Source organism: Rana temporaria, chromosome 3 (genome assembly GCF_905171775.1).
Source record: "Rana temporaria chromosome 3, aRanTem1.1, whole genome shotgun sequence".
NCBI lineage: Eukaryota > Metazoa > Chordata > Amphibia > Anura > Ranidae > Rana > Rana temporaria.
The window spans coordinates 444,512,219-444,525,106 of record NC_053491.1 but is presented as its reverse complement, the minus strand read 5'-3'; positions in this window follow the sequence as shown (position 1 = coordinate 444,525,106).

Below are 12,888 nucleotides of genomic sequence, written 5' to 3'. Positions count from 1 at the left end.
ATGAGAAGGCATCCGTGATTGGTGGAACAATGAACAGAGGCCCTGCTGGGAAAAGAAGTGTAGAGGAGGAGGCGCGGCTTTTATATCATGGATGCCCGCAGCCTGACGGAGACAGGTACCAGCGTATAAGACGACCCCCGACTTTGGATGCATTTTTTTGCATCCAAAAGGTTGTCTTATATGCCGGAAAATATGGTATTTGATTTTTTCACTCCAGCAGTATATAATGAGTTTGGAAATTGCAGAGGAATGTTAACTAATGCATTACAATTTAATTACACTCATTAGATTTTAGACAACTAAAATTTGTTTTAGTCGACTAAAACAATTGCAGAAGAATAAAATGCCATTTTAGTCCTAAGACTAAAGCCTCGTACACACGATCGGATTGTCCAAACGGAATCGTGTGATGACAGTCTGTTGTCGGAAAATCCGACCATTTTGATGCTCCATCGGACAATGGTCGTATTTTCCGCCAACAAATGTGGGATAGCACGCTTTAAAAATTTCTGACAACAAATGTGTGTTGTCGGATTATCCGATCGTGTGTACACAAGTACTTTGGACAAAATTCCAAAGTACGAACACGCATGCTCAGAAGCAACGCTCACCATAACACATTAGCAGAAGTTCCTCAAATGGTGGCGCTAAAGACTGAAAAACCACGTTGTTGGCTGACAATTCTTTGTCGTTTGTATACAAGATGAATTCATGGCCAACGCCCTTTCGGACAAAAGTCCTACGCTTTGGCTGCAGAAAAACCTGATCGTGTGTATGAGGCTTAAGACTAAATCAATATTTACTGCCAAAATTAACACTGATGGCTTCTTCTTAGAAGAAAAACTGTGTATAGGAAATGTCTGGATCCCCCTCAGTGTTTCAGCAATAGCGCTCCGCCACCAGGGGGCGCTTACCTTATTACAAGACACACTAATGCTTGTAAGGGAATAAGAACCTCAGTAGATCTGTTCCATAATGAATATAGCGCCACAAAGTATTTAAAGATAAAGAGGGGCAGAGAACTCCAATAGTGTTGGCTAATATCACAGATAACACTAGCCCAAACTTGAGAAATTGCACTCACATTTTATTACCGTAATTAAAAACGGCATATCTGTAAAGGACATTCCAGCAATATCTCGCTTGCTCCAGTAGTCACGTGCCGCCTGGCTCTGCCTCCACGCGTATCGCCACCCTTCCACGTGGCTTCATCAGGAGAAAAACAAAAAAGCCATGTGGGAGGGCAGGGCACTATGATGTTTTCTGGAAGCTTTGTATAGCACACGCCCAGGCCTTCCACCAGCAATAATCTGCCTACATTACTTGGAGAGGTACAGAGACCCAGTGGTGACAATTTCCAGGGTAAGGTATGTACAGTGAGGGGAAAAAAGTATTTGATCCCCTGCTGATTGTGTATGTTTGCCCACTGACAAAGAAATGATCAGTCTATAATTTTAATGGTAGGTTTATTTAACATCATTACAACAAAGAAATTCAGAAAAACGCATTTAAAAAAAAAAGTTATGAATTGATTTGCATTTTAACCACTTAACCCCCGGACCATATTGCTGGTCAAAGACCAGAGCACTTTTTGCGATTCGGCACTGCGTCACTTTAACTGACAATTGCGCGGTCGTGCGACGTGGCTCCCAAACAAAATTGGCGTCCTTTTTTTTCCCCACAAATAGAGCTTTCTTTTAGTGGTATTTAATCACCTCTGCGTTTTTTAGTTTTTTCGCTATAAACAAAAATAGAGCGACAATTTTGAAAAAAAATTATATTTTTTTCTTTTTACCATAATAAATATCCCCCAAAAATATATAAAAAAAACTTTTTTTTTTCCTCAGTTTAGGCCGATACGTATTCTTCTACATATTTTTCGTAAAAAAAAATCGCAATGAATGTTTATTGATTGGTTTGCGCAAAAGTTATAGCGTTTACAAAATAGGGGGTAGTTTTATGGCATTTTTATTAATATTTATTTTTTTTACTAGTAATGACGGCGATCAGCGATTTTTTTTTTCGGTACTGCGACATTATGGCGGACACTTTTGACACATTTTTGGGACCATTGGCATTTTTATAGCGATCAGTGCTATAAAAATGCATTGGATTACTATAAAAATGCCACTGGCAGTGAAGGGGTTAACACTAGGGGCGAGGAAGGAGTTGCCTCACTAGGGGAAATCACTGATTGCTGTTCATACATTGTCAGGCATTTCTCCCCTGACAGGACTGGGAGCTGTGTGTTTACACACACAGCTCCCGGTCCTCGCTCTGTAACGAGCAATTGCGGGTGCCCGGCGGCGATCGCGCCCGCCCGGCCCCTGCACGGGAGTCGGGGACGAGCGGGGGGCGCTAAGAGAGCCGACGTTATTGTACGGGCTCTTGCTCTACGGGCTCTTGCGCAGCCGACCTGCCGCCGTAGAACTGCGGCGGCAGGTCAGCAAGTAATTATTGAGTGAAATAAGTATTTGACCCCTTCGCAAAACATGACTTTGTACTTGGTGGAGAAACCCTTGTTGGCGATCACAGAGGTCAGGCGTTTCTTGTAGTTGGCCACCACTCATCTCAGGAGGGATTTTGTCTCTCTCCTCTTTGCAGATCCTCTCCAAGTCGTTAAGGTTTTGAGGCTGACATTTGGCAACTCCAACCTTTTGCTCCCTCTACATATTTTCTATAGGATTAAGGTCTGGAGACTGGCTAGACCACTCCAGAACCTTAATGTGCTTCTTCTTGAGCTACTTATTTGTTGCCTTGGCCGTGTGTTTTGGGTCATTGTCATGCTGGGATACCCATGTATGACGCATTTATAATGCGCTGGCTGAGGGAAGGAAGTTCTCACTCAATATTTGATGGTACATGGCCCCCAGTCCATCGTCCCTTTGATGCAGTGAAGTTATCCTGTCCCCTTAGCAGAAAAACACCCCAAAGAATAATGTTTCCATATTCATGTTTGGCGGTAGGGATGATGTTCTTGGGGTCATAGGCAGCATTCCTCCTTCTCCAAACATAGTGAGTTGAGTTGATGCCAAAGAGCTTGATTTTGGTCTCCTCTGACCACAACACTTTCACCCAGTTCTCCTCTGAATCATTCAGATGTTTATTAGCAAACTTTAGACGGTCCTGTATATGTGCTTTCTTGAGCAACGGGACCTTGTGGGCGCTGCAGGATTTCAGTTCTTCACAGCATAGTGTGTAACCAATTGTCTTATTGGTGACTATGGGCCAGATCCACAAAAGGGATACGCAGGCGTATCTGCTGATAAGCCGTCGTATCTCTGTTTCTATGTATGCGACTGATCCACAGAATCAGTTACACATAGATAGGCAGAAGATCCGACAGGTGTAATAGTTTTACACTGTCGGATCTTAGGATGCAGTACCGCGGCCGCTGCTGGGGGCATTTCTCGTCGTAATCCAGCGTCGGGTATGCAAATTAGCACTTATGGAGATCCACAAAGCTTTTTCCCTTCGTTAAGTCTCCGTAAGTGTTAGTTTGCCGTCGCAAAATTAGGGCTGCTTTTACAAAGTGTAAACTTAGTACACCATGTAAAAGTATACCCTTCTTTCCCGCGTCGCTGTCAACATTTAAAAAAAAAAAAATTCACGCCGCATCTCTTTTTTTACCCGTCGCGATTCACAAAACTCGGCGCAACGTAACGTAACGCAAAGCACGTCGGGAAAATAGCATCGGGAGCATGCGCAGTACGTCTGGCGCGGGAGCGCGCCTAATTTAAATGGGACTCGCCCCATTTGAATTGGCCCGCCTTGCACCGGACGGATTTAAGTTACACCGCTGCAAATTTCCAGGCAAGTGCTTTGTGGATCGGGCACTAACTTGGGCAATTTGCGGCGGTGTAACTTAAATCACAAAAGTTACGTTGCGCCCGCTCGTTGTGGATCTGGCCCTATGGTCCCAGCTGCCTTGTGATCATTGACAGGATTCTCCTGTGTAGTTCTGAGCTGATTCCTCACCGTTCTCCTGATCATTGAAACTCCACAAGGTGAGATCTTTTCCATTTGCGAATAATCCCACCAACTGTTGTCACCCTCTCACCAAACTGCTTGGCGATGATCTTGTAACCCATTATAGCCTTGTGTAGGTCTACAATCTTGTCCCCGACATCCTTGGACAGCTCTTTGGTCTTGGCCATCGTGGAGAGATTGATTGCTTCTGTGGACAGGTGTCTTTTATACTGGTAACAAGCTGAGATTAGGAGCTATCCCTTTAAGAGAGTGCTCCTAATCTCAGCTTGTTACCTGTATAGAAGACACCTGGGAGCCAGAAATCTTGCTGATTGATAGGAAATCAAATACTTATTTCACTCATTAAAATGCAAATCCATTTATAACTTTTTTGAAATGTGTTTTTGGGATATTTCTGTTGTTATTCTCTCACTATTAAATAAATCTACCATTAAAATGATTGACTGATTTCTTCGTCAGTGGGAAAATTTACAAAATCAGCAGGGGGTCAAATACTTTTCTTTATCGTACACCACGGGGGACACGGAGCCAGTCATTACATAATGGGTTAAGGGTCACCAGTGGTGATTGGACACCAATTGAAGACAGTTCCCCTCCCTATTACCCTTCCCATAAGGGAAGTACCTCCGTTTTTTCACCAGTGTCTAAGGTGTAAAGAGCAAAATTTTTGGGTCCATCCAAGACGCTTAAAATTTTACGCCAAAACTGGATGGTATTCGAGCCTCATGGACGAGGTGTCACCTGTAATGTCTCTCTTCGGAGGACTGGGCTCTAGGGTCCAGCACTTTCGCTCTATATGCTAAAAGTCCTGGCAGAGTCTTTTACAAGGCCCAGGGAAGAGACCTCCTTTAAGTAGGAACCCATGTCCCTGAAGGTTGGCACACACACCCCGCCGTGATGGGGGAAGATTGGTTCTGCTTGGCAGAAAACCTGCGGCGGGGAAAAGGTAAACCAGGAAAGAGTCCTAAGTTTAAACTTAAGTGTTATGCTGAAACGGTATGCTCTACATTCAGATTACCCTCTGCTGAGTTAACTGAATCACCTGTCTCCTCTCTGGGTTCATTAAAATCCCCGCAGGCTGCCTGTGCCTTTCTGATAAATCCTTTATTGGAGAATCTGATTTACGCAGACTGGAAACACCCAGATAAGCGTTTTTCTCCTCCTAGGAAGTTTGACGTTCTTTATCCCAGAGCTTTTTTTCTCAGAAAATAGGTGCAGGAACTCAACCACGACCCCGTTCAGATTTCACAAACAGTAGAAGGGTCTTAAAGGGGCATTAAATACCAGGATTGTATTACATACAGAGTGCAGAGTTCAGGGGGTTACACACAGAGTGCAGAGCTGTCACTTGTAAACACAGAAACCAGACTTCTGTGTTTACAAGTGATTGTGGTGAGCTGGCACCAAAGGGTCTGAGCCAAAGGTGGTGGAACTGAGTTCCCCCAAGTTCCCCCTGAAAAAAAGCCCTGCTTTATCCTATGGAGGAGAAGTTTACCAAGGAGTGGAGTCTGCCTTCTGTGAATGCAGCTATTTCTTGTGTAAATAAAAGCCTAACTTGTCTGGTGGACAACGTCCAGGTATTTAAAGATCCTTCTGAGAAAAAGTTAGAATCTTTATTAAAGTGGAGGTTCACCCGAAAAATGTTTTTTTTTTTTACATTAGAGCCAGCATAGTAAGGTAATTTCATTTTGGCATGTTTTTTTTTTTTTCTCTCTGCACTTACCTTTATATCCTGATTTTGTCCAGGGCTGGGCGTTCCTATCCCAGCCTCAGGGTTCCGATGACTGCGGTCTGGGCGTTCCTATCCTTCCGTTCGATGATTGACGGCTTGTGAAACAGGTGACCTGTCACACAACGCGCGTCACCAGATTTCCGGAAATACCCGAGCTAAGAGTCGGCACTATACGGCGCCTGCGCCCGCCGTGTAGAGCTGACTGCGCAGGCGCCGTATAGTGCCGACTCGCAGCTCTGCTCTTTCCCGACGTCTGGTGACGCGCGTTATTTATTTATTTATTTATAAAAATGCTTATTGGGAGCGCAGTCATTACCTAAAGGCCTCGATGCGCTCATAGAACCGACATATACAAATACAAACAAATCTCTTATTACTGTACGATAATTATATAAAACCACATACACATACGTTGTGCGACAGGTCACCTGTTTCACAAGACGTCAATCATTGTACGGAAGGATAGGAACGCCCAGTCAAGCAGTCATCGGAACCCGGAAGCCCTGGACAACATCAGGATATAAAGGTATGTACCAAGAAAAAAAATAAATGCCGAAATCTATTGTCCTTAATATGCTGTATCTGCTAGATGCAATTATTTTTTTATTTTATTTTGGGTGAACCCCCGCTTTAAAGTCCTCCTTTCTCCTGGCAGGAGCAGTAACCCAACCTGCTGTGGTGGCAGTTGGTATGTGTCAGGTCTTAAAGGACCAGGTGAAACATGGGCGGAAAGATCTGCCTCCGGAGCAGATCAAATTTTGGGAGAATATTCCTAGGGCCTTATGTTTCACAGTGGAAGCCATTAGAGATTCTATCCAACAGGCATCTCGCCTGACGCTCTAGCTGGTGCATTAGCGCAGAATTCTTTGGCTAAAGCATGGGTCTTCAAACTACGGCCCTCCAGTTGTTCAGGAACTACAATTCCCATCATGCCTAGACATGTCAATGTGTTACAATGCCTCATGGGATGTGTAGTTCTACAACAGCTGGAGGGCCGTAGTTCCCTGGGCTAAAGCATTGGTCAGCAGAAGCCTTTTTGGGGATGATTTGGAAAAATATATCCAAAAGATATCGAGCGGTAAGACTACTCCGTTGCCAGAGAAGAAGAAAAACAAGCGTACTTGTTTTAAACGTTCTCTCTCCCCAGCTCCTGGAAGATCTGCCTCCAGCCAGTGGCGACGGTATTTTTAGCCAGCCACAAAGGCTAAAGAAAACCAGGACCAGAAGAACAAGAAGCCACGGGGTTCGAAAGCTAACAAGCAAGACCCCAAAGACTCTTCATGAAGTGGGGCCCCCACTCGGCCGAAGTTCAAGGCTCTCCAACGATCCATTAAAAAGAAAGTCCTTCTTCAAAGGATTGGATCACTTGATGTCCCAAGTAGTAATCATGGAAGTACCCCTAAAGGAACAAGGTTTAGGTTTTTACTCAAACCTCTTTGTGGTTCCAAAGCCAAATGGAGACGTCAGACCCATCCTGGATCTAAGATCTCTGAATCCGTTTCTGAACATTTTCCATTTCCGAATGGAAACTACTTGATCCGTGGTCGCCACCCTACAGGGCGGAGAATTCTTGGCGTCTATAAACATCAAGGACGCATATTTACATGTGCCTATCCATCCCGCTCACCAAGGGTTCCTAAGGTTTGCGGTAGAACATCGCCACTTCCAATTTGTGGCTTTGCCCTTTGGTTCGGCAACCGTGCCCCGAGTATTTACAAAGGTTCTGGCCCCTCTGTTGGCAAAGCTAAGGGCATAGGGCATAACGGTGACGGCCTACATAGACAATCTACTCGTGATAGATCAGTCCGTGGCAGGATTAGATCATGCAGTGCTCAATACAGTGAAATACTTAGAGCATTTAGGATGGATCATAAACTTACAGAAATCCTCTCTACGAGCCCAAAGAAGGGCAGAATATTTGGGCATGATCATAGACACAGCCCAAAGCAAGGTATTCCTGCCAGAGCCAAAGATCAAGTCTTTAAGAGAGTTGATCCACAAGGTCAGGACGAAGAGGGGACCATTGATTTGCCTCTGTATGAGGCTATTAGGAAAGATATGGTGGCCTCCTTCGAGGCTGTTCCCTATGCCCAGTTTCATTCAAGACTACTGCAAGGCAATATTCTAGCGGCCTGGAACAGGAAAAGTCAAGCTCTGGATTTACCCATGCGCCTATCTCCACAGGTGCACCAGTTGGTGGTTAAAGACCAAGAACTTGTGTAAAGGAAGGTCCTTTCTCCCAGTCACCTGGAAGGTGGTGTCTACGGATGTCAGCCTGTTAGGCCGGGGAGCAGTATTAGAAGAAGCTTCAGCCCAGGGTACCTGTCCCAAAACTAAAGAGAACCTGCCCATCAACATACGGGAGAATCGGGCAGTATACTTAGCCCTCAGAACCTGGACATACAGGTTACATGGTCACCCTGTTCGGATTCAATCCGACAATGCTACTGCTGTAGCTTATATCAATCACAAAGGAGGCACCCGAAGCCGGGTTGCTCAGAAAGAAGTGAATCGGATTTTGATATGGGCAGAAAAACATGTTCCTCGTCTTTCTGCAATATTCGTTCCAGGGGTAGAGAACTGGCAAGCGGAATATCTAAGTCGCCAGCGACTGTCTCCAGGAGAGTGGTCTCTCCACCCCGATGTATTTCAGGCAATATGCCATCCGGACCCCGGATGTAGACCTGTTAGCTTCCAGGCTCAACAGGAAGTTGGACAACTTGGTGTCCTGGACGAGAGATCCGTTGGCCTACGGAACGGATGCTCTGGTAATTCCCTGCAATTAGTTCTCGCTGATCTATGCATTTCCTCTGATCGCTCTCTTACAAAGGCTACTTTGCAGGATCAAGAAGGAGAAAATTCCAGTAATCCTTGTGGCCCCAAATTGGCCCAGAAGGCCCTGGTACGCCGAGATCATAAAGATGGCGGTAGGAAGACCTTGGAAGCTTCCGCTTCGTCACGACCTGCTGTCGCAGGGTCCAGGGTCCCTACAAAGGCTAAATTTGACGGTCTGGCTACTGAGACCCACATTTTGAAGAAACAAGACACTCATTAATGCTAGAAAGCCAGCCTCCAGGCTAATCTACTACAGAGTCTGGAAGGAATATGTTTCCTGGTGTGAAACCAGAAGATGGAATCCTCAGAAGTATGACATAAGGAGGATTCTTGCTTTTTGCCAGTTAGGAGTGGATATGAAATTAGCCCTGAGTACCATGAAAGGGTCAAATATCGGCTCTATCAGTCTTTTTTTCATAGACCGCTGACTTCGGATTAATCCGCCAGTCAAGTCTCCCTTGTGCCCATGGGATTTGAATTTGGTATTGTCAGTGTTGCAAAGGCAACCTTTTGAACCTATTCGCCATATTCCTTTCATCCTTTTGAGCAGGAAATTGGCCTTTTTGATTGCTATCTCTTCTGCTAGGAGAGTATCAGAATTAGCGGCTCTTTCTTGTAAAGAGCCTTATTTAATTTGTCACAAGGACAAGATTGTTTTACGACCCCATCCTACCTTTTTAACAAAGGTGGTGTCGGCGTTTCATTTGAATCAAGATATTGTTCTGCCTTCCTTTTTTCCTGATCCGCGGACAGCGGAGGAAAAGTTATTGCACTCTCTAGATGTAGTGAGAGCAGTAAAGGTGTATCTGCAGGCAACCACTCAAATACGTAAAACAGATGTTTTGTTTATTTTGCCAGATGGTCCCATGAAGGGACAAGCGGCATCAAAATCCTCCATAGCAAGGTGGATTCGACAAGTAATTATTCAAGCTTATGGTTTAAAGAACAGGATTCCTCCCTTTTCTGTTAAGGCGCACTCCACCAGGGCGATAAGTGCTTCATGGGCAGTACATCACCAGGTTTCGATGGCTCAGATCTGTAAAGCTGCAACTTGGTCTTCAGTACATCAAGTAGATGTGAAAGGACATGAGGATACCGCCTTTGGGCATAGTGTGCTACAGGCAGCAATATAGGGCTTCTTGTCTGTAAGCGGCCTGCTTGAACTGTGTCTCCCACCCTTCATTGAGCATTGCTCTGGGACGTCCCATTATGTAATGACTGGCTCTGTAAAATCCTTACCTATAAAATCCTTTCTTGGAGTACACCATGGGACACAGAGGTCCCCCCCTTCTTATGGGAACCTTACTGCTCTGCTACAAAACTGAGGTACTTCCCTGATGGGAGGGGTTATATGGAGGGGAACTGTCTTCAATTGGTTGTGCCAGTGTCCCATCACCGCTGGTGACCCTTAACCCATTATGTAATGACTGGCTCTGTGTCCCTGCTTACCTGTAAATGATTTTACAGGTAAGCTGTTATAAAAATCCTGTTTTCCCCTCACTGTAATAAAAATGGAAAGGTTTTATTTAAATATTTCATTAGCAAGCTGAGGTAAAAGGGGGGACCTGGGGAAGGCAAAATTCAAGCTGATCAAACTTCGGCTTTAAGCGTTAAAACACAAATGAGGAAACCTATCTGCCCAACAGAAATCCATGTATAAATGCAGTGCGCCACTCCTTGGCACTGCCCAGGGGTCCCAGCTACATGGTGGGTCCACAATAATTTTGCATTACATCATACTTGCCAACTGTCCCAGATTTGCGGGGACAGTCATTTTTTTTTACTAAACTGTCTCGATATTGTCCTGTCCCGGTAAGAGTCCCAGAACCTATACTGTGCCCTCCTGATGCCAGTATTGTGCCCTCTTGCCCCCCTGTACTGTACCCTTCTGCATTCCCCCCTGTACTATGCCCTTCTGAATTCCCCCCTGTACTGTGCCCTTTGCGTTGACTAGTCTATGATTATGTTTTTCTTTTGTAAAATCTATTTTATTGAAAGTACTAATGAATATATGTTTAATTCTATCAACTATTTATACATTATTTCTTGAAAGTAGGTGTGCAAATTGGGGCAAGCTGGTAGGGGCCCCAGTGCATTACTTTGACCAGGGGCCCATGATGCTAGTAAGACGGCCCTGACTGCATTACCCAACTCCCAGAGGTGGGGTGCCCTGAAACTAGCGCTGCTGCATGGTTCTGCTGGAAAGTGTACTTTGGCACCATCTGCTGGTCAGACTTGATAAAACAATCATCTTTCTGATTTATATAAATTCTCACCATGTACCTTTGTATTACATCATCCCACCATACCTACTCCCTCTGTGCGGATCCTGTGTCATCTCATCCCTATTCCCTGTGTGTGGATCCGGTGTAATTTCATCCCTATTCCCTGTGTGCGGATCCTGTGTCATCTCATCCCTATTCCCTGTGTGCGGATCCTGTGTCATCTCATCCCTACTCCCTCTGTGCGGATCCTGTGTCATCTCATCCCTACTCCCTCTGTGCGGATCCTGTGTCATCTCATCCCTACTCCCTGTGTGCAGATCCTGTGTCCCGTGTAGCTCCTGATAGCTCTCACCCCTCTCCTCTATGTATAGCTTCTAGGACCTCTTGCAGCTTCCGTTTGTCTTCAGCTTACCACTCATCCCTTTCCTCTGTCATCAGCTTCTACATCGTCCATTTCCTACTCTCTTTTATGTATCATTTCTGGGACCTCTAACCCCTCTCCTCTGTGTGTGCTTCCCTGGACCTCTCACCCCTCTCCTCTGTGTGTGCCTCCTTGGATCTCTCACCCCTCTCCCATTTGTGCCTCCCTGGACCTCTCACCCCCTCTCCTCTGTGTGTGCTTCCCTGGACCTCTCACCCCCTCTTCTCTGTGTGTGCCTCCATGGACCTCTCACCCCTCTCCTCTGTGTGTGCTTCCCCGGACCTCTCACTCCTCTCCTCTGTGTGTGCCTCCCTGGACCTCTCACCCCATCTCCTCTGTGTGTGCCTCCTTGGATCTCTCACCACCTCTCCTCTGTGTGTGCTTCCCCAGACCTCTCACCACCTCTCCTCTGTGTGTGCCTCCTTGGATCTCTCACCACCTTTCCTCTGTGTGTGCTTCCCCATACCTCTCACCCCTCTCCTCTGTGTGTTCCTTCTTGGATTTATCACCACCTCTCCTCTGTGTGTGCCTCCATGAACCTCTCACCACCTCTCCTCTGTGTGTGCTTCTCTGGATCTCTCATCCCTCTCCTCTGTGTGTGTGCCTCCATGGACCTCTCCTCTGTGTGTGCTTCTCTGGACCTTTCATCCCTCTCCTCTGTGTGTCCACCTCCCACCCCTCTCCTCTGTGTGTGCTTCCCTGGACCTCTCATCCCTCTCCTCTGTGTATGCCTTCTTAGACCTCTCACCCCTCTCCTCTGCGTGTGCGCCTCCTTGGACCTCTAACCCCTCTCCTCTGTGTGTGCCTAATTGGACCTCTCACCCCCTCTCCTCTGTGTGTGCTTCCCCAGACCTCTCACTCCTCTGTGTGTGCTTCCCCAGACCTCTCACCCCTCTCCTCTGTGTGTGCTTCCCCAGACCTCTCACCCCTCTCCTCTGTGTGTGCCTTCATGGACCTCTCACCACCTCTGCTCTGTGTGTGCCTCCTTTGATCTCTCACCCCTCTCCTCTATGTGTACTTCCCCAGACCTCTCACCACCTCTCCTCTGTGTGTGCTTCCCCAGACCTCTCACCACCTCTCCTCTGTTTGTGCTTCCCCAGACCTCCCTTCAAAGTGAGGTAATCCCTGGCTGTCACCAGAACTAGTTTCCCCATTGGAAGATTTCCCTCTGGGGTTGAACCCAAGTTGGAACAGTACATTCAGCCTGCCCATTACCAGTTCAAATGTTGGCTGGTTCCTGCTGAACTGGCTGAGATTCGAAACATGTATGGCCGACCTTAGTCCTTTGTAGTAACCTCCCGCTGTCCTCATAGTTATCATTCCTGTGGATCCCTTTGAAGTGAGTGAAATAAAAAAGTACCTATAGCAGAACTGCCATCTCTCTTCTCAGCTATATACTGGCAGATAGCACGCTTTACATGGGCCCTAAATGCTGCCACGCTCCTTGAACCCTGCAGCTGGTAGGAGCCCTCTCCAGCAAGGCGCAGCAGCAACTCTAAACTCACACACCAGCCAAAATATTGAACAGCGGCTTCTGATTGGCAGTTCCGGCAACAGTTAATAATCCTGTATGCTGTTTGGGAGGAAAAAAGCGCACACCAGCTGCTGTAAAATTGCTAATGTGACATTATACCCAAGCTAAAATAGCACGTTGGTGGTTGCTGTGGACCCTGAGGCTACAGACA